The sequence below is a fragment of the Mustela nigripes genome, chromosome 3 (genome assembly GCF_022355385.1).
Source record: "Mustela nigripes isolate SB6536 chromosome 3, MUSNIG.SB6536, whole genome shotgun sequence".
Classification (NCBI taxonomy): Eukaryota; Metazoa; Chordata; class Mammalia; order Carnivora; family Mustelidae; genus Mustela; species Mustela nigripes.
In genome coordinates this window covers 144,107,707-144,129,941 of record NC_081559.1, presented here as the reverse complement: position 1 = coordinate 144,129,941, position 22,235 = coordinate 144,107,707, and the positions used below count along the sequence as shown (strand labels likewise).

Below are 22,235 nucleotides of genomic sequence, written 5' to 3'. Positions count from 1 at the left end.
CTTTCTTTCTTTCTTTCTTTCTTTCTTTCTTTCTTTCTTTCTTTCTTTCTTTCTTTTTAAAGATTTTACTTATTTATTTGACAGAGAGATCACAAGTAGGCAGAGAGGCAGGCATAGAGAGAGAGAGGAATAGGGAAGCAGGCTCCCTGCTGAGCAGAGAGCCCAATGCAGGGCTCTGTCCCAGGACCCTGAGATCATGACTTGAGCCAAAGGCAGAGGCTTAACCCATTGAGCCACCCAGGCATCCCTTCATACTGCTTCTTAAAAGAATTTTGGCACTTTGCCTTTTTATGACCCTTTCTACCTAGATTACTATCCTGTTCAATGATATAGAAACTCTTCCCAGATTCTATCTTGTTTTCTGTATTCCAAAGAGATAGCAGTGTAACATACAGCACAAAAAGAGAAATCTGTGAGGATATAACAGTGCCCCAAATAGGATTTAAATGTCCATGGGCCAGAAAGAAAAGAAACTTAGAGCAGGGGGTATGATGAAGCTGTGGCCTGACATGCTAGGCCAGGCCTGTGGTTCTTATATAGTAACAGAGAATAAGGGTGCCCTATCCGAGGTAGTGGGAAAGTGTTAGATTCACAGCTTTTAAATGCGTGGCTGTAATAGGGCTCATTGTGCTTTAGAAGAGGCTGACAAAATGTGTAGCGTGGAACCCCAGTTTATATGTACAGTTTAGATGTACACCTCGAAAGCAAGAGGTCACAGACACGGACCAGAGACGAGGAATTGAGCCCTGTTCAAATGGTTTCCAAAAGCTGTTAAGTGGGATTGAGCAAGCCTGTGCATGGCTTGGATGCAGGAGTAGATTCGTGGTGGCCTGGTGGGGTGTCAGAGCCTCTGAGAGGTGAGGAGTATGTTCATGTGAAGGAGCTGTCTGGCATGGGGGTGGTGAGGAGGGCATCCACACGGTTGGAGGTAGTTATATCAGCTGTGGAGGAATCATTACATTGATTGGCCAAGGAAGAAAATACTAAGGATGATGATGTTGGGCTGGAATCGGAGTGTAGATTGGAGTGTGAACTCAAGATTTTCAATGAATGGATGAAAGAGAAAAAGGGAGGGAGAGATACTCAAATACATATATTACTAGTTTTGTACGCTGAGAGGGTCTGGGAGCAGTGGCATCCCAAAAGCATTGAGTACATCTAGCATTCAGATCTTAGTTTCTAAGTACCCTTCTTCTGAGGTCCTTGGAGAATTGGTTGACTTTAGTAGTGAGGTAGGGAAAATACAAGATAGAGCCTGAAATAAAGAAGTGCTCAAAGAATGATGGGGACACAGATACCACCTTGTTGCAGCTCCTACTAGAAAAAAGTGGGGCAATTTCAGCAAGAAAATGAAGTGTAGACTGTAAGGTATTCAACAAAGTAGAAAACCATGATTTCAAGCAGGTACTTTAAAAAGTGGTGAATAAATTAATAGTTTGATGAGGAGTGATACATTATCTCAGAGCCTCCTCAGAAAATATTTATTAAAAGTAATTTCACAGCACGGAAGTCAAGCAGACAGGAACTTAAACAAGTGTTTGAAGTTAGCGTCACCAGTAATGGCACAAATACAAATCATGTGTCCCTTGAATAGGATAAAATGAGAACACATCATCGCTTCTGTGATATTCCTGCCTAACATGTATATGTACTTAATCATGAAGAAGCATCACACAAACCTAAACTGAAGAATATTATGCAAAATAAATGGCCTATAAACATTGAAAGTGTCATGCTTATGATAGAGAAAGACCAAGAACTATTCCAAATAGAATGAAACGAAGGAGACATGATAAGTAAAGATGTTCATCTGTTTTGCAAGATCTGGATTTAGGACTGCCTCGTTTTCTTACAAAGTGCATGCTTGAGGATAATTGGAGGAACTTGACTAGAGCCTGAGAATTATAGTAAAGTATCAATATTAATTTCCTGATCTTAGTGGTTATATTGTGGTTATATAGGAGAATGGTTTCATTTATAGGAAATACACACAAAAAAGTGTTAGAGAGTAATGGAGCATAATGTCATCCATCTACTCTCAAATGGGTAGGGAAAATGGTTTTTTATACTGTATATATACATTTTCTCAGAGTTTGAGATTGTTTATATGTATATTTATTTATGTATTTCATTGCTTTTGTGTGTTTTGTGTTTTGAATATCCATACCTAGCCAAGTTTCCCCAAAGCAGATTTTAGTGGGACCTATCAGCTGTAAGCAGTGACCTTAGGGTAGGTGATGACTTTTGCCATACTACAATGAGAAGAGCTTATTTTTCTTTTTAGGACAATGCATACACTGCTCATGAAGCTTGATGGGATGGTTATCTTCGACAGGTCACCATGCCCTAGTCACACAGAGGCTCAGCACTGTCACCCTCATTAAAGGCCATTCTACAGCATTTTCTAGAAGCTTCTAGGCGTGCAAATGATGATATGATGAGGGACACCAGTGATGTCTTCTTCCTCTGGAACTTTGTCACAGGCCTTGCAAATCATGTGATCTGAAGAACTAATGATTTTAATGATTTAATATCAGTCCTACCAGGTCCTCTTTTGTTTGGTTTCTCTTTTATTCAACAGATTTTTATTGAGCCCTACTATGTTACAGGTCCTGTAGTAATCTGAGAAACACAAAGGTAAAAAAAGGCCCTTGCAGTTTCCATATGAACAAAAGAGGGGGTCAGATGAGGAAGCAAATCTTTACTATCTAATGTCTCTAATGACTGTCTCTTAGGAAGGCTTCACCAAGAAAGGGACTATGAGCTTGAAGTTAAAGGATAAGCTTACTTCAAATTTTACCAAATGTTTAGAAATTTAAGTGATATTTAAATGACTTTTTGTATGCGGACAAAAGTACAAAAGAGAAAAGGGGGTCAGGAGGGAGATGGGAAAGAAACAGCAGTTTTAAGGAAAATACCTCAACAGTGAAAACGTTATGTATGTATCTTCACCTACTTTATGCTACAAAATGAATCTTTTTAAAAGCACATTTTGGGGGGGACCTGTATGGCTCATCAGTCGGGCATCTGATTCTTGGTTTTGGCGCAGATCATGATCTCAGAGTAGTGAAACGGAACCGCCTGCATTGGGCTCTGTGCTTGGGATCATCTCTCCCTCTCGCTCTGCATCCCCCCAACCCACTCCACACCGCTGGGGCGTGTGTGCTCTCTAAAATAAAATAAAATTTAAAAGTACATCTTTTAAGAGGTAAAGAAGTAGATAAAAAAGTGAGTTGTCGTAAAACAAATAGGTGTCATTGTTTAGAGCTTTATCTTGTGTTCTCAGGTTCCCAAGTATGATTTTGTTTATTTTTATTTTTATTTTTTAGCTCTAATCGTTCTGCACGGGATTCTCATTCCTGGTAGCTCTGTCACCTCCTGCTCCATTTCAGAGGTGATATTCAATGCCATTCTGAAGAACCTGGGCACTTGACTCATTTCTAAACTTTCTTTTCAGTTTCAAATCTCCCAAAGCTATAACTCAGCTGTCAGCCTGTGGGCATGGATCCTTCGACGCCCTTGAAACTTTCCCAGTGATTTTCTAGGGACTCAGCCATCCTATTGCTGATGTCCTCTGTGCCTGACCACTTGGGAATACAGTGGACTAGGGGCCTCTTGGACTCTCCAGTAGTTGGAACTGTCCTCTTTAGTTTCCCCAGGAACATTCTGGACTTCATCTCTTCCTTCCCCTCTGGCCTGATAGTTGAAAGCCACAGTGGAATTACCAAGGGTCAGATGTCTAGTACTTTTCTAAAATGATTTTTTATTTTTTATTTTATTTATTTTTTTCTTAAATATTTGGTTTAGAATTGTACTTCACTTTCTTTGAGTTGTTTTCTCTCTTTTGGGGCCAGGTTCTTTTTTTTAAGATTTTATTTATTCATTTGACAGACAAAGATCACAAGTAGGCAGAGAGAGGAAGGAGGAAGCGGGTTCCCCATGGAGCAGAGAGCCCGATGTGGGGCTTGATCTCAGGACCCTGGGACCGTGACCCAAGCCAAAGCTTACTTCAAATTTCCAGGAGCCCTGGGGCCAGGATCTTGTTTAGATCTTAAATTATTATTCATGGCTCTGAAGATTTTTTTGGATAAAAGTCATTTTATTGGGCTCCTGGGTGGCTCAGTGGGTTGGACCTCTGCCTTCATCTCGGGTCATGGTCTTGGGGGTCCTGGAACCAAGTCCTGAGTCAGGCTCTCTGCTTTGCAGGGATGTGATCTCTCTCTGTCAAATGAATAGATAAAATCTTTGAAGAAAAAAAAAAAAAGTCATTTTATCTCACCAGAGGAAAAACACTGTCCCCTTCCACATGGAAACAATAGCAGAATAGGCCTTTGGTATTCAGAAATTTAACATTTCTTGCAAAAATACCTTAGAGGCCTATAGAGAAGGCATATAAATTTGAAGGAATGGAGTTTAATCTCAGAGTTTCATCTGAGGCACAGGATGGGAAGAAGACATAAAGAGAAGAAGGTTTGGTGTGTGAGATGGTGCGTTTTGGGGATGCCTGGGGAAATAGGAAGCAAAGCTGGCCCTGCCGGCCTCCTTTTCCCTTTGTCATTCAAGATAAAGGTAGAGAGGGATGGGGTTCTGAGGCCAACTCTAGGTTTGTGAATGTTTACATTGGTGAGGGTAGGGGGCAGCAGGAAGGCTTGGCACCAGATTCCACTCACAAGGAGTTGGGGTGAGGTGCTCAGTCTCCACTCATAATTTGGCTTTGTTCTTGTTTTTGAATTATTGCAGCCAAGAGAAGTAAAGAATATTAATGAATTTTTAAGTAGATGTTATTGAAATTGATATCATTGTTATACATTTATGGTTTTCATAAGTTTGGGGATTCAGGAAGCTCTCTGGGAAAATTCCTTTCAAAAGTCAAAGGTCTAGACTCTGGAGTCCACATCAAACCCAGTTATCTTCCTGTCCATTGCCACTCTCCCAGCGATGAACACAGCCCAATCAATCGTCATTATCTTCATGCTAGTCACCTCATAACCAGTCTCCCTGCATCCACTCTTAACAGCTCCTGCCCTCAATTCCAGTCCATTCTGTTTAGAGATCTTTGTTTTTTAATTTTTATAGAGATAATTGTAGATTCCATCTACAGTGAATTAAAGATTCACCGAGCTGGAAGAAAGAATACAAAGAGATCCTATATACTTTTTGCCCAGTTTCATCCAGTGGTAACATCATACAAAATTGTAGTGTGACATTACAACCAGGATATTGACATTGATATAATTTTCCAGCCTTATTCAGATTTCCCCAGTTTTACTTGTATTCACATGTGTGTGTGGGTGTGTGGGTGTGTGTAGTTCTCTATAATTTCATCTTACATGTGTCCACCATCACAGTCAAGATCGAGAAGAGTTCCATCACAAGGATCCCTCCTGTTGCCCTTTTATTAACCACACCCACCTCCCGTCTTCCCTCCATCCTTCTTCCCTAACTCAGGGCAACCACTAGTCTGCTCTTTATTCCCCAAATGTTTTCATTTCAAGAATATTACATAAGGAGAATCATATAACATGGAACCTTTTGGCTTTTCTTCCTCGGCATAATTCTCTGGAGTTTCCTCCAAGTTTTGGTGTCTGTCTGTAGTTTATTCCTCTTCACTGTTGAGTAATATTACATAGTTATGATGGGTGTACCCCGATTTGCTTAACCAGTATCCCATTGAAGAACATCTGAGCTGTTTCTAGTTTGGGGCTACTACAGATGAAGCTGCTATGAACATTCCTGCATAGGTTTTGTGTGAGCCTCAGTTTTCATTTCTCTGGGATAAATGCCTAAGACGAAAATTGCTGTCATTTGGTTGCAGGTATCGTTTTTTAAGAAGCTGCCGAACTGTTTTCCGGAATGGCTGTGCCATTGTACATACCCTTCAACAGTGGATGGGGGATCTAGTTTCTCCACATCCTGGCTGGCATTTAGAGTTGTCACTATTTTTTATTTTAGCCATTGTGATGGATGTGTAGTGACACCTCCTTATAGTTTCAATTTACATCTCCCATGTTGGTAATGGTTTTGATCATCTTCTAAGTTCTAACGTGAGGTAGTCAGCCCCTGTGCACTGTCTCAGCCTCTCTTCCTACAGTTCAACCTGTACTTTCAAGGTGGCAGAACTTCAGGACATGGGACTGCGGGCTCTGGATTACGTGGATTTAGGAATAGAAAGACCTGGTAGCTATTAAAATAATCTAATTACATACTGCAGTGTGGATGGTGGAGGCAGGAAGAGGTTAAGAGAATTAACAGAATAAATAAACAGAAGTTTGTTAAATTTATAACCCCCAATTTTCTGCCTTGTGTCCTTAAGTGGAGGGTACTTTACACTTTAATTAGGATTATCCATACAACTTCAGTGTCTTTGTCAAGTGCAAAAGGAGGTTTGGAGGGTCTGGGGAACATTGTGCCCAGACTTGTATTTTTCATTGACTGCATCGGCAGCACTGTGGAGGACAGACAGGAAGACTGTGAGCCAGGAGGCTATTACGGAGAGAGGCATAAACTCAGGCAATGGCAGGGGAGAGAGGAGGAAGAGGCAGTTTTGACTGATATAGGGTAATGTGTTTCAACAGCATTCAATGACACCAAGCGTCAGAAAATTGAAAATGTCAAGAAACCCAAGATACTTTTGCTGCAGGCCTGTGTTGGAAATTATGATCATTGTGGATCACTTCGCATCCTTGGTTCAATGCTATGGACAAACAATAAAGCTGGAAAATACTGATACTATACTATAATCCCTTAAGATCTAGGGTCTCTAAGGAGACCCTAGTACAAGACTAATTTTTCAGTGGAAATAGCATTAAAATGAACTATAGAATTCTGCACATTGGATAATTTAAACCCCTCATTTCTTGTGTGTGGCCAGAAATGTTCACTAATTTGTCCAAGATAACCCAATTAGATAAATACTTAGACTTGTAAGTATTTTGTCCTCTCAAAAGGGAGAAAGCGTGTGTTTTGAAAGTCTAAGTTTAATGCTGGGTGGGAGGGTGGGGGTATGTGTAAACCCATACAGATCTTCTCTAGTAATCCCATGACCTCCCATGAGCCTAGCGTGCAGGACGTGGTAACTGATATCGTAACCTCAAGCATGAGAGTCCATTGGCATTGACGTGACCCACAGTTTTACTGAGCTAATAATATGTGAAAAGTGGCCAGAACACACATGGGCTGCTGTTTGACATTCATAAGGAAGAAGAACCAGCAGAGGATTCACCGAAACTTAGATCACCACAGAAAACCTGAAGCTAAGTGGGAACTCGCTGCTGCTCTGAGGCCAGCAGGGCAGAGAGCCGTGAGGAATAAAGCTATTCTTTTCGGCAAAGAATACACCGTATCTTGTCAAGTCTTAGTGGCAGGGATGCAGACAGCAACTGGACTCTCCACTAGTTCCGCTCCGCTGGGAAGCACAGTGATTACGCAGAGTCCCACATGATTCCTGTGGCTTGGGATGCTCGGTTACACTTACCATAGTAGAATTGATGACATCATTTTTAAAAACCACACTACAAATAACAACAGCAAAACAAAAACTGTGCAAGGGCCGGTGAGAAAGATGTGGTCAACTAGAATCGCATGTAAGAAAGACTGAGGAGTTTTGATGATCTCAGTATGAGTCAGCCGTGTGCAGCGAGGGTGCTGAGAAAGTTAGTATAGATTCGAGCTCCATTCGGAGGGTTCTGGTATTCAGAATTCAGGAGGTGACAGTTCTTTCCCACAGTAGGTTGATGAAAGTGGGATTCTATGTTTAAAATTACATACATGGCTAACGTGTACTCAGTGCTTCCCGTCTATCAGGTTATGGGCTAAATGTCTCACATGACCCTCTTACTACACACAACAAGCCTGGGGTCATGTCCTGTTGCTGCCTCCCTCCCACCCAGCGTGTGTGTAGATAAGGACATCATCCCTCCACGGAGTTGGACCCATATGTGACTGGGCTTGCGGCAGATTCAGGTCTGTCAGCCCAAACTCAGGCCGGAGCAGATACTTGGAAGTGCACTGTTGAAAAACAGCAGCAAGTCTTCGGCCATACCACCCTGAATGCTTCCGATCTCGTCTGAAAAACAGCCGGCCTGAAGGATACAGGGAGCTGGGTTGGGAGGATCTAGGAAATCGAACACGGGGGGAAACGGCTGGAAGAACAAACAGGGCTCAGTGAGAAACAGAAAACAGGTGAGGCACTGGAGTCCGAGAAGAGGGGGGAGGTCATGCCGCCGGACCCCGGGAGATGGAACAGAAGCGCGAGGTGAAAGAACAGGGAGGTGAATCGGTCTATCTAAAGAGGAATTTTCTATATAAAATAATTATGGGTGTCTAAAAATGGACCAGGCTGCCTTCTGAGGCACCAAGAACCCATCTCCTAGGGCCTCCAGCAGGAAGCAAACAGTCATCTAATGGGAAAGTGGCCCCCCGACCCTCAATACAAAAGCAGCTGAGGATCTGGATTTGCTCTTTTCTGTGGCCTTCACAGAGCATCGTTTTTTTTTTTTTTTAAACATGAAAATATGTCTACGTGACAATATTCTGTCATGTGGCACTTTATCCAGTGAAGAGAATAGCTCAGGTCAGGTTTTCACCAGCAGGAAATACTAGTAATAGTTGAGTGTAGGAAAATTCAGTGATGGCAGAGAAAATGGAGAGCAAGGAATAATTTCTTTTCAGAAGAAAACCGGAAGTTAACACCTGATTTATAGCATTGAAATGAAGTTCCTATATCTCCATTGTTGATTTGATAAAAATACCTTGATTAAAACATAACAAATTTGTTGTGTGACATAGTAAAATAGTTTCTTTTTTTTTTTTTTTTTAAGATTTTATTTATTTGAGAGAGTAACAGTGAGAGAGAGCATGAAAGGGGAGGTCAGAGGGAGAAGCAGACTCCCGGTGGAGCTGGGAGCCCAATGCAGGACTTGATCCTGAAACTCTGGGATCATGACCTGAGCTGAAGGCAGTTGCTCAACCCACTGAACCACCCAGGTGCCCTGTAAAAGAGTTTCTTAAAAGCGAAGTTAAATAGGGGACTTCTCCCAGCTTTTCTTGAAAAGATTTAGCAGAGCCTTCATTTAATGATATATTAGGATAACCTATAATGTCACACCGATTCTACAGGTGGCCTTTGGCTCTCTTTGCCTTACTAATCTCAGAGCAAACAAAAACCTTATGACTAGAGGTAGTATTTCCACTTCTCACCAAACTTACTTGAGAGAATAGATATTGATAAGAAGAGCACTTAACCACTTTACAGCCCATTGTAAATTAACAAAAGTAAATGAGCAATTAAAACTCAGAATTATTCATTGCAGGGTTGACAAGCATTCTTTTTTTAAGTGGTAAGGTTCTTTTTTCATTATCCTAGAAGTCCGAAGGCAGACAGGTAGTATTATTTTATCAATGTAAACTAATAATGAAATTGATCACTCTTGAATATTCTTTTGTATATATTCACTTAGAAGTAAGAACAGTTCTGTTAGTTATAAAGTTTTTTGTAATTCCAAGTTTGGGCTCAAAGCAAAGATAACCTTGCAGTCAGATATGAGAAGAGTGAGAATTTAGTTTGTAACTAGTCATCTTAAAATTTTCTAAGAATGAAATTTCATAGTTCAACACACTCAGAGATTGCTTTTATAAACTCAAAACAAACAATAAACCGAAGAATATTTTGTGAAAGGGCACCTGGGTGGCTCAGTTGTTGGTTAACCATCTGCCTTTGGCTCAGGTCATGATCCCAGGGTTCTGGGATCAAGCCCCACACGGGGCTCCCTGCTCAGCGAGGAGCCTCCTTCTCCCTCTCCCTCTGCCTACCACTCCCCCTGATTGTGCACAAAATATCTTTTTCTCTCTTTCTCTGTCAAATAAATAAAATCTTTAAAAAATATATTTTGTGAGAGGGCAGCTGGGTGGCTCAGTTGTTGGTTAACCATCTGCCTTTGGCTCGGGTCATGATCTCGGGGTCCTGGGATCAAGCCCTGCATTGGGCTCTGTCACAGCAGGGAGCCTGCTTCCCCGCTCTCTCTCTTACTGCCTCTCTGCCTGCTTGTGATCACTGTCTGTCAAATAAATAAAGAAAAATCTTTAAAAATAAATAAAAGCAAATAAAAATAAAAAGTTTATTTTGCTAAGTCGGGTGGTTTAAAGACATGTCTAGGGCTGTCTGGATGGCTCAGTTGGTTGAATATCAAACTCTTGATTTTGGCTCAGGTTGTGATCTCAGGGTGATGGGATCAAGCCTCACATCGGGTTGCACGCTTAGCACAGAGTCTGCCTCAGATTCTCTCTCTCTCCTTTTCCCTCTGCTCCTCCCTCTGCTCATGATCTCTCTCTCCCTGAAATAAATAAAATCTTAAAAGACATGTCTGGAGATTCTTTGAAATTCCTCTCTTCAAGAGGTGGAGCTTATCCCTCTTCCATTGAGTGTGGGTCAGTATTGAATATCCACTTTCTTTCTGGGTGAAGAGCATTCACAGGACCAGACTGGGAGCACAGTAGTGAACAGAGACCAGTCACTGGCCACATGAAACTAGCTCAACATTGGATGGAGAACACATGTTAGTTGTGGTGTGGTATCAGTACAGCAAAGGATGAAATCATCCTTACAGTAGAGGAGGAAGTTCAGGGTGTGGTGCTAGACACAACGGGCCCCTACCCAGATTGAAAGTCAGGAGGAGTTTGCTGGAGGCATTTACATGTGCTATCCATAAGAGTACATATTCACACTCTTCATTTCTGATCTAGACCTGTCTTCTGATTCATGCCCCAAACCAATACCCTCTTCGACTATTCCACTTCAGGGTTTCAGGAGCATCTCAAACTTCACAAGCTCAAGAAAAAGTCTTTTGATTCTAGTTTGCTCTTCACCCAAGCCTCCCTTTTCATGAAGTGGCCCACTTAGGACTTTTGGCCAAGAACCTAGAGACAGCCTTTATTCCTTCCTTTCCAGAACATCCATGTTCAAATCATTGGCAGGTCCCTCCAGTCCCTGCTGAAAAATGTGGCAGATCTACTCAGCCACCTTCCATTCCTCGGCCACCACTCTAGTCTGGTTCCATTTCTTTTTGTTAAACCTCTGCAATCTCTTCCTTACTGGCGTCTGGTATTGTATGCTCAGCGCCCCACCCTCCACAAAGCAGACGGGATATCTGCTTAATTGGCAAAGGATTGTCATTTCTCTTTGGATAGAATCCAGACTCCATCCCAGCGTCCAAGGCTGTGAAACTCAGTTCATGCCACTTTTCCTCTGATGATCTTGCCCCAGCCATGCAGACACTTTTAAAGTTCTTAATGGTACTTTATTCTCTCCTAACTGTAGCCTTTAAGTTTTTGATCAGTTTCCCTTTACTCAAACGAGCCCCCGTGGTCATAACCTCCAGCCACTGCTTGTGTCTATCTCAGTTACCTATTTCTTTCACACCATTTATTTTCTTTAAAGGTTTATTTATTTATTTTAGAAAGAGAGAATGTATGAGCAGCGGAGCAGGGGTGAGGGGTGCAAAAGGAGAGAGAATCTCCAGCAGACTCCCTCATTGAGCATGGAGCCTGACACGGGGCTCAATCCCATGACCCTGAGATCACGACCTGAGTGGAAATCAAGAGTCTGATGCCTGACCGACTGAACCACAAGGCATCCCTCCTTCACACCATTTAGAGCAACTTGTAAATGCTTGTATGTGTTTGTTGTGTTGCTTTTATCTGCCTCCCCTACTAGAGCGGTAAACAGGACTCCTTGCATAAAGGTCATATTGAGAAGAGACTTGACCCCAAGAGAAATGCAGAACCAGTCAAAAGTTTTAAGCAAGGGAGAGAATGAAGAATGAAATTATACTCTCAGTGCCTCTGGAGCAGAATAGTTTGAAGAGTGAAGAAGTTTGGAGGGTCGCAAGAGAAGGGAGACGCATCAGAGTACTACCGAGGTACCCTAAGCTGGGAATGGTGGCGATATGAACTAGTCACTGAGCACTGAGGGCGGAGAGAGGTAGATGGGTTTAAGAGATATTTAGCATACTGAATTACACACTTAGTGATTTTATGTAGAGAGAAAGGGAGAAGGAGAAATCCAGATGGTGCCCAGGATTCTGGTTTGGGCAACTGAGTGGATGGATGATGTTGCCTTTGCTGCCGTGGAGACACAGAATGAGGAGCACTCTCAGGGGTTGGTGCAAAGTCTTCTTGGGATGTATTGAGGGTGAGGAGAGAGGTGAGAGTGGAGGTAGCCCACTGAGAGTCAGAATCCCCCCCAGATATATCTGGCTTAGAGCCATAGATGCTTATTCTAGACACATCTTCTAAAATACCAAAACTAAAAATTTTATTAATTGTAAATCAACAAATGGCAGCCAAAAGAATATTATGCCAAGAATATGAATACCTATCACAGTTAACTGGGGATGTTAGAAAGCATCGTGGGTAAGAGGTGTGCTCTGTTGTCAAAGTCAGTCCAAGTCCCAGCTCTGCACTACTTGGCCAAATGCCCTTTGAAAGTTGCTCTGCTTTTTGGGGTGTCAGTTTCTTTACCTGTCAAATGCTCTTCTTCTACCTACAGAATAAATGCAGCAGATGCAACACAAGATGTTTGGCACATGTCGAGTCCAAAGTTATCATCAATATCACATGCCCCTTTACTTCTAAAACAGAGAAAGAAACAACTAGCTTACTCCATTATCTACGGGCTATGAATTGCCTTTAATGGTGGTTCCAGCTCAAATACATAACATTCGGTCACAGACGGCTAATTTAACTCAGTTATATTTTTTTCTAATAGTATTTTTTGACAAAACTTTACTTGGGATTAGAACTATAGACATTCTGACTACATTTATACAGAGGTCCACAGAAGGCTATTTCACAAGCTAAAAACACCCCCCAAGTAGGATGTTTGGATGAACTGATATTTCTAGCTGGAAGTATGCAAACTCCAGTAACAGCTGAGACACAATCAAGAGTGAACAATGTAGTAGTAGAAAGATTAGACACCTGTTTGACTGTGAGAGTGTTCAAAGGCTTCTTTCTAATAGATTTGTGGTACTACATGAATGGGGGAAATGAGCTGCATTAGATGACATGACTACCCAATTGGAATATTCTGCACCAAAGCAAGTAAACTGTGCAAACATTTGTGGAGGCAACAGATGATACTCATTCTGAGTAAAGCTTTCCATCTTGTAGCTTTGCACTAGTGGAACACTTTTATGAGTTATAATTAACTACTAATGTTCTTCTTAATTTTTTACTCACGCTATGTGGTCTTACACTCATCCTTTCTTTTTTTCCTGGATATTCTGCTTTAGATATAAAACTATACTTTTCTTCTCCTGGGCAAAAAAATAAAAATAAAAATAAAAATAAACCAGGTAGTAGGAAGGAGTGTGGATTTTATTAAGAAGACATGTAGCCTTTGAAAAGTAATTTTCTTACCAGTTTTGTTCCTAATATTTTTCTGACACTTGTAGAAATTGGATGATTCATATTAATGATTGTCAGCCAATAGTTAAAAATTCTTCTATATTTGTTTAGGCAAGCAGAGTGGTTATCCAGTAAGTGGCAGCAAACAGCTTATAGATTCATCTCTTCTGATTTCCTAACACTCAGATTCTCATGAATGAAGCAGAATCATCGATTGAGCAAATGGAAATAAACTTGAAAGGAGAGGATGCACATTTATGACTCTCCTAAGAAGCAAATATGAATCTGTCACTGCTTCTTGTCCAAGAAGTTTTTCAGGGCAATAGAGTGTACTGATGCATGAGTACTCAAAAGACACCATAAGGCATTTCCTGCATGACTTAATTCTTTTTCAGACATAAAGAACAGATTCTGATGATTTACTGCAATCTGTTTAAATTTATAACACTGCATTGCCAACATTTAGGAACTGCAGACTCCTTGTTTAAAGGAGTATCCAGGTGTGGCTGGACAGAGTGTGTGAAAGGAGGGGCAGATACAGGTATTATGAGAACAGAGAAGTTGCCCTTAACTATACCCACAATGTCAGGGAAGGATGCCAAGAAGAGAGAGAATTAGAACTGAAAGGTGCCTGTTGCTCCCTAGCAGAACAAAGGGAGGTGAGGGCATGTCTGACAGAGAGAAGGAATGTCAAATGCCCATGAGAATGAGACCAGCACATGCTGGAGCTGTAGCTCATAGTCAGAATTTGAATGTAGGGGTGGATAGTGTGGAAGGTGATGGAAAAAGACAGATGGGGGTCAAATCATTAGGGGCTTTGTTTTAGGAAAGTTGGACATGATGCTCTAAACTAGGATGGGGTTCCAGAGAGTAATTTTAAGGAGAGAAACAGATGTGAACAGAAATGTGTGCCTGGGAGTATAATAAGGAGGATAGATTGCAGGGTAGGCCAGACTGGATACAAGAAGACCAAATGGGAGGATAGCACCGTCATCCTGGCAGGATATAATGATGGTATAAGGAGATGGGGCAATGGCGGGCTGGTATCCCATGTTATTCACATAGCATTGGCAGATCTTGATCCCTGATTGTATGAAGACATAATAAGCAGGTGGGATCAAGGATGGCTTTAATCATGACCCCAGTGAGGAGATGACTGGAAGGAAGAACTGATTTTGGAGAAAAGATAGAGTTTGCATTTAAGGTGATAGTGAATTAAGATGTCTGTGGGACATCCAGGTGTGGATAGTCTGTAGTTCTAGGGGTATGTGGGTCTGGAGTTCAGAAGTCTGGGTGTGCATTTGGGGAGCCAGTGATAGTACGGAATCAATAAGTGAAAGGGTCGGATGGATTAGAGTCAGAGTGAGAAGATGGAAGTCCTTTCCTGAGTATCTGTACTGTCTGATTTTCTTATTTTTCTATGGTGAGTGTGTAATATTACTGTATACAAATTTAAAGACATAATTTCCAATTCTTTTAACACTGGGTGGAAAACTTAGTGTTCCGAGAAGAAAGGAAAGGATATTGGGGCCATACCTAAGTTTATAGGCAAGAGAAGGAAAGGCAGACAAGCTTTAAAAAAGTGTTTACAATTAGTAGTCTTTTTTATTCCCCCCAACTGGTTGAAGATAGCTGCTGATCTGATTCAAGGAGGGGAGAGCAGCGGAAATGCAGAATTGATGGAGGGATTGAGGAGAGCAGCGGAAATGCAGAATGACCTATGCAAAAGGGGAAATGGCGAGGAAGTTGCCTAAAGATCAGTTTGAAATAATTGAATGAGACCTGTATTCTTCTTGTTATTTTTTTTTCTTCTTGTTACTTTTAATGGCGCTACAAGTGTATGATGTAATTCTTAAGCAGACAGTGAGACAAAGTGTTTGAAATCTGGGCCGCACATGGTTTTTCTGGAACGGATTGGGATGATAGCATTATTTACCAAAATCCCATACAGCGCATCCCACAGGCTTTAGCTGTTGGGCCCTGAAATAGGATTGCGGTGTTCCCTGAGCTATATGTAGGTAGACAATACTTACATAAACTCTGCTTTTGCCAGGAGGCCCTGGGAGCTTCTAGAGACTCACAGGTTTGCAGATATAATGACATTAGACCCCCCAGAAACTTGGAAGGACACCTACATTTTCAAAATTAATTTTTGGGTCACAGCTAGAGATAATGGGCGTGGCCCGAACTGTCGCTGTGGCCGGAATTCCCTATGTCTGTTTTGAGGACATCATCCAACCCATCCAACCCTGCTCCCTCAATAATTAATCATATTCCTGGGAGAGACTGAAAACTCCAGTGAATGTGTACGGCTACTTCCAGCCTAGAGAGGTCGGTTTACTTAGTGACAGGATTTATTGGATTCGAAAATGTTTTCCTTTTTGTGATTTTTCTGACCCAGAAATATGCTTTTTATTTCAGTAGCTCTCAAAAACAGCTGAATAAATGACAGTTTCCAAACAATCACCGTTAACTGTAAATCCAAATGTTATGTTTCCTCAGTTATGCTAAGATTCTTCAGTTTGTTTTTCTTCTCTCACCAATGAAGTATAATCCACCACCAGAACGATGATTAAAGGCATTCTACCAGAAATATTTACTCCATTCTGCGGCAAACACTTGTCATCTCCAACTTAAGTTGAACAGCCCTTGCTTAAGTGTCATTGTGCCGCTTCATGAAATAGAGGCATCTGGAATTTATTCTCTTATTCTCGTTCTAATTATAGCTTAATTTATCAACCGCACATTTTTATAATGGTTATTCTTAGTAGCCTTTGCCATTACAAACCATACTAGAAGTATTCATTTCAAAATCAGAGCGGTAAATATCACACTACTTTTTGTAGTTTTTGTAGTTTTTTTGTAGTTTTCCTCTGTATACTCAACTGTATAATTTCTAAACTTCTGTTTTCTTTTTTTTTTTTTTTTTTATTTGTCAGAGAAAGAGAGCATGCACCAGCAGGCCGAGTGGCAGGCAGAGGCAGAGAGAGAAGCAGGCTCCCCACTGAGCAAGGAGCCCGATGTGGGACTCGATCCCAGGACCCTAGGATCATGACCTGAGCCGAAGGCAGCGGCTTAACCCACTGAGCCGCTCAGGTGTCCCTAAACTTCTGTTTTCCAAACTTTTCTCCCTACTCCAACATCCCCCCATCTCAAAAAAAAAAAAAAAATCTCACCTTCTCAGTGGCAGTGTTTCTGCTACATGGCGGACCTGATCATGACCTTTAGAACTGGAAGTGACCTTAGAGATCATTGTTTCAATGGTTATCAACTTTGCAACATATGACAGTCTCCTTGGGGTGCCAGTTTTAAGAGCAGACTTGGGGACTTCAGTCTCAGAAATTCTAATTGAGCAGCTCTAGCGATAGAGTACAGGAATGTACAATTTTTTAAAAAGTACCCCAAGTAGTTTTGAGCCCATAGACCACACATTTAAAAACATTCAACTATTCTAAACTCTTCTTTTCTTCTTTTTTAAATTATTTATGTATTAGAGTGTGTGTGTGTGTGTGCATGAGCATGAGAAGAGGGGTAGTACAGAGGGAGAAAGAGAAGCAGATTCCCCACAGAGCAGGGAACCTGACAAGGGGCTTGATCCCAGGACCCCACAGTCATGACCTGAGCCAAAGGCAGGTGCTTAACTGACTGAGCCACCCAGACACCTCTACTCTAAATTCTTCTATATGTAAGGACACTGAGTGTAGAAGGTATGGCTTGCCCACGATCTTTGGTGATCTAATTAATGTAATTGCCATCACAGAGTTTCCACAGCTCTTGTAGACATCCTTCTACTTACATTCTAAAAGAACAGGAATCAGAACATGGTTGCCTTCTTATGAAAAGCTTCTATTCTTGCCTTAAGGGGTGAGGGTGGAGTTGGAAATTTTTGAAAGAATGCTATTGCTCTACAAAGTGATCAAATGTTGGCATCGTCAAAAAGCAACAACCATATGGGGCACTTGGGTGGCTCAGTAGGTTAAGCATCTGCCTTTGGTTCAGGTCATGATCTCAGGGTCCTGGGATCCAGCCTCACATCAGGCTCCCTGCTCAGTGCTGAGTCTCTCCCTCCATTTGCCCCTCTCTCTCAAATAAATAAATGAGATTTTTTTTCTTTTTAAAGCAACAGCCATAAAAGTATAATGTCGAATGTTTTCATGTGGCCCTTTAACAATAGTTGTGGACAGAGTGTAGACACCGCATGAATGAATGAATACATGGTGAATTCATGAATGGGTGAGCCAACGAGTCCTGCCCAAAAACAGGATGGAAAAGGTTCAGTAGAGTGATGACTGTCTCAGGGTACCTGAAAAGTCCCCATTTTGGTCACTAATAGTCAAAACCTCTGTCAGGTGGCAGGAGGAGGCTTCACCTCTAGAAAAGGAAAAGCTTCCATGAGGAGTACAATTCTATTCTTTTAGTTGTTTCCGTTTTATTCCTTGTAGATAGTTGAAAAGTACGTGTGGATTTCAGTAGTCTAGGTTTAGTACTGTGTTATAATTTACAAGGTTTCATTTAGGTTATGTTCTATGTTTAGAAAAGAGTTTCTCTTCCTTTTTTGTGCTTACCTTTTTGGGAGATGGAGAAGGTATCCATGTGGGAGGTTTTCACTCTTCAGCTAGTTGACTTTCGCTGATGAAGAGGTTACTTCAGTTTGTTTGGCTTTTTGATCTATCATGTTACTCATCTGTAGTTTTGCTTCTAGTCAAAATGGAAAGCAATTGTACTTTGTCTTCCTTTAATGCTGGGAGATGACAGGAAGCTGGGTTTTATTTGTTTTTCTCTTTGAAGTGATACAGCTGAGTGAGCAGACGTAAGTGTTTCATTTTAACCAGAAATTTTGCTTAGCTTCTTAGAAATAACTGCTTCATTGAGAACTGGTGGCCTGCTGAGCTTGGCTTCTGAAAAATTATCAGAGGAGAGGATGGAAAGGTAATGGACAGCTCAAGAAAATTCTGGAGGAAGCACACCAGTGACCAGAAATCCAGTTTGATGACTTATTTATAAAACAAAGCAGACCTAACCAGGCCATGCTCTGTGAGCCATATGTGCCCAAGGCCTCCTCCCTCTCATCTTTAATCCTAATTTACATTCTCTACAAACATAAATGAGAGAGACGATACCAACAAAAAGAAAATAACTCCTCAGAGACTTTGTGGAGACTGCTCCAGGCAATGCCATAACCATTAAAAGCCACAACGTCTAGGCGGAACAAGGACAGAGTGGAGCGGAGGAGAGGGAGCTGCTACGAAATGGAGAGTACAGGCCACAACTTACCACAGGTCGGCATTTTTATGTAAAATCTTCATGTTTTTGGCTCTCCCCCCCCCCTCCGCCAACGCTCCTGGACAGCAAGTAAAGCTACATTTCTAAAGCCAAAGCCTTCGCCTTCTGGAGTCCAGAGTCTCCTCCATTTTGTAATTAATTGAAATTCTGGGTCTCTTCCATATCAGCCTATAGAATACACTTACGAAAATACTACTGATACGGGAATTATACTTTTTCATTTTCTAGAAACCAAAATAAGATATAGAAGAGATCTCTTGGGGGTAGAGTAGTGGAGGGAGGGTAAGCAAAGTCCTCACGTGTGTATTATCCTAAGCTTAATAGCCAAGGGACTCAAACATTTCCACTGATGATATAAAAAAAAGGCTATTAAGGGGAGTCTGGGTGGCTCAGTTGGCTAAGCGTCTGTCTTCGGCTCAGGTCATGATCCCGGGGTCCTGGGATCGAGCCCTGCATTGGGCTCTCTGCTTGGCAGGAAGCCTGCTTCTTCCTCTGACCCTCCCCACCTCAGCTCTCTCTCTCTCTCTGAAATAAATCAATAGAATGTTTTTATTAAAATGGCTATTAGAAAAGATACCTTCTTTCTACATATAAAGCACCTTAGTAAACTTTCTGAAATGCAGTCTTTAAGGCACTGCCCTACTTGTTGCCTGTCCATAGTTGCCCATCTATAGCTCCCTGTTGCTTTACAGAGCTGAGTCTGACCTCCTCAGCACAGTGTTCAAGGCTCTTTATGTATAAGTATCTTCCCAGTCTCATCTTTGTTATTCTTATTTATCTGTACTTATCTAGCTGAGCCAACACTTATGCATAATGATAACTTAAGTGTACAAAGAGTTCTGAAAAACATACATGCCTGAGTAACCAGACTTCCTGTCAAAATGTAGAATATTCCATCACACCACAAGTTTCTCTTGTGTAACCTTCTGGTTGGTGTCCACTCCACATTCTCTGGTTTCCATCTCCATAGATTAGTTTTACCTCTTCTTCCACTTCCTTTCAGTGGAATCATACACTGTGTACTAACTTGTACCTCACTTCCATTTTCTTCTGGGTATAAATAGTTCATCTTTTTTTTTTTTTTTAAGATTTTATTTATTTGACAGAGAGAGATCACAAGTAGGCAGAGAGGCAGGCAGAGAGAGAGAGAGAGGAGGAAGCAGGCTCCCTGCTAAGCAGAGAGCCCGATGTGGGACTCAATCCCAGGACCCTGAGATCATGACCTGAGCCAAAGGCAGCGGCTTAACCCACTGAGCCACCCAGGCGCCCCAGTTCATCTTTTTTTAAGTTACTCAGAAGTAACTATCATGTTGTATAAATGTGTCACAATGTGTTTATCCTTTCTTCTTTAGATGGGCATTGGAGTTGTTACCATGTTTTGGCTCTCATGGACACAGCTACTAGGGACATTCTTACCCAAATCTTTTAGTAGACATTTGTTTTTACTTTCCTTGGATAAACAAACACCTAGGAGTAGAATTCCTGGGTTTCTTTTATAAGGAATTACCAAATAGTTTTTCAAAATGTTAGTACTATTTTAATGCTTATCCACAATGTGTGAGAGTTCTAGTTAGTCTATATCTTCACCCGTACTTGGTGGTATCAGTTTTTAAAATTTTATTTACCCTAAAGGATTCAATGAAGCCTGTTCATGGTTTTATTTTGCCTTTCTCTGGTGACTAATAATGTCAGAGTATCTTCATTTGCTTAATGGTTTGTAATCTTCTTCTGTGAAATGGCTGTTCAAGTCTTGAGTGTTAATAGGATTGATTGTCTTATTGTTGATTTGTAATTCTTTATATGTTCTGGATACAAGACTTTTGTTAGTCTTTAGCTGGTTGCCTTTTCATTTACTAATGGCATTTTATGATAAGCAAAATTTTAAAATTTAAATTTTGTGTAAAAATCCATTTACTTTTATGTTTAGTGCTTTCTTACTACTTTTTTCTTTAAAAATCTGCCTACTGAAGTTTCTAAAAATATTCTCCTATATTTTCTTCTGGAAACTCTATAGTTTCAACATTTAGGTCTAAGATTCATCTTGAATTTCAGTATATAGCGTGACATAGGGACCATCGTCCATTTTTTTTTTACATATTTATTCAGTTTGCCCCAGCATCATTTGTTGAGAAGATAGTATTTCCCATTGAAAAAATGCATTTATAAAAATCTTTTGACCATGTAAGTTTGAGTCTATTTCTGGGTTTTGTTCTGTTTTGCTGATCTGTCGAACTATCCTTGTCTATGCCAATACCACACTGTCTTGATTACTGCTGTATATTGTATTCTTATATTGAAGTCTTAAAATACAATTGTGTGAGTCTTCCAACACTGTTCTTTCAAGATTATTTTAGCTTTTTAGATCTTTTGCATATCCATTTAAACTGTAGAACAAACCTGTCAATTTTACGATAAAATCTTTTGGAATTCTGATTGGGAATGCATAGATTCTATAGAGCCGTTTGGGGAGAATTGACATTTTTAACCATATTGAGTCATTTAATTCAATAATAAAATGTATCTATGTATTTCGTTCTTTAACTTCTTTCAGCAGTGTTTTATGGTTTTCATTGGATGAGTCTTATATATACTTTGTTAATTTTATCCTTAAGTATTTAATATACTTTGATGCTATTACATAAGTTAATGCTACTATAAATAATATTTTAAATATCCAGTTAACCACATAGTGGTTAAATATCCAGTTAACCACATAGTGCATAGAAACACACAATTGATTTTTGCATATTGACCATGTATCCTATTAATTTATTTATTAGTTTTAGTAGCTTTTGGTAAACTCGTTAGGTTTTTCTATGTGCATGATTATGTTATATATGAATAAAAACAGTTTTTTTTCTTTCGTTTCTATCTATATGTCTGTTATTTCTTTTTCTTATATTATTTTACTGACTAGGCTCTCTCATGGAACGTTGAATAAAAGCAGTAAGACTGAACATCCTTCTTTGCTTTGCTCTCCATCTTAAGGGGAAAGAATTCAGGGTTTCAGTAATAAGTATAATAGTAACAAAAGATATCCTTGATCTACCTCAGGAAATTCCTTTCTATTAGTTTGCTAGGAATTTTTATCATGAATTGATGTTTGATTTTATAAAACACTTTTCTGCACTTACTGAGATATGCACGTAGTTTTTCTCTTTTATTCTGCTAACATAGATTACGTTGATTTTTAAAATGCATATTCCTGTAGCAAACCCAACTAAGTTGGTCATCATGTCTTATCTTTTCAGTGTATTTCTAGATGTGATTTGTGTGTTTTTTCTTAAGAATTGTTGCACCTGGACTCCTGGGGAATATTTGCTTGTGATTTTCTTTTCTTGTAAAGTCTTTGGCTTTATAGGTTAATACTGGCCTCAGAAATGGAGTTGGGAAGTGATCCCTCATTCTCTATGTTCTGAGTTTGTGTGGTTTGGGATTGGTTTTTTCCCAAATACTTGATAAAATTAACCAGAAATCACTGGGACCTGGAGTGGTTTTTTTTTGAGGAAGGGGGGTTTCTTTATAAAAATTTTATTGAAATTCCTGTG

General features: G+C 40.5%; 1 long non-coding RNA gene across 1 annotated transcript in view; it reads right to left on the bottom strand.

Moving 5' to 3' along the window:
• LOC132014113 (uncharacterized) overlaps positions 1-18,904 on the bottom strand; it is a 69,216-nt gene extending 50,312 nt beyond the window's left edge. Inside the window, exon 1 of the long non-coding RNA XR_009403218.1 lies at positions 17,970-18,904. This is a non-coding gene — a long non-coding RNA (uncharacterized LOC132014113). The remainder of the gene's footprint in view (positions 1-17,969) is intronic.
• Positions 18,905-22,235: the final 3,331 nt, after the last annotated feature.